Raw genomic sequence first — 391 nt, forward strand, 5'->3', positions numbered from 1 at the left:
AGAAATGAAATCACGCGATGAATTCCGCTCAAAATTTGACAGTAATCAGCTGAAAGATGATACTTGTCAAAAAGTAATGTGACATGACACTGCAGCATGCCGACAGATTTTCTAAGAACTTACTGACTTGCCCTCGTACTGACAGTTTGCTTAAAAGAAATTGAATATACATTACATCTTGATGCTAACATATATATTCTAAAAATTATGTTTATATAATAAAGCTATCACTCATGTAGAAAATCTTGAATTTTTACAGTTTTGAATGCGATTACGACGTACATAACAAAATTTAATTTGCATCAAATCAATGAAAAAAAGATGCATCACATTAATTCAATATTATACAAAAAAAAAAAAAAAAAAAAAAAAAAAAAAAAAAAAAAAAAAA

The sequence above is a fragment of the Trachymyrmex septentrionalis genome, unplaced genomic scaffold, assembly GCF_001594115.1.
Source record: "Trachymyrmex septentrionalis isolate Tsep2-gDNA-1 unplaced genomic scaffold, Tsep1.0 scaffold277, whole genome shotgun sequence".
NCBI lineage: Eukaryota > Metazoa > Arthropoda > Insecta > Hymenoptera > Formicidae > Trachymyrmex > Trachymyrmex septentrionalis.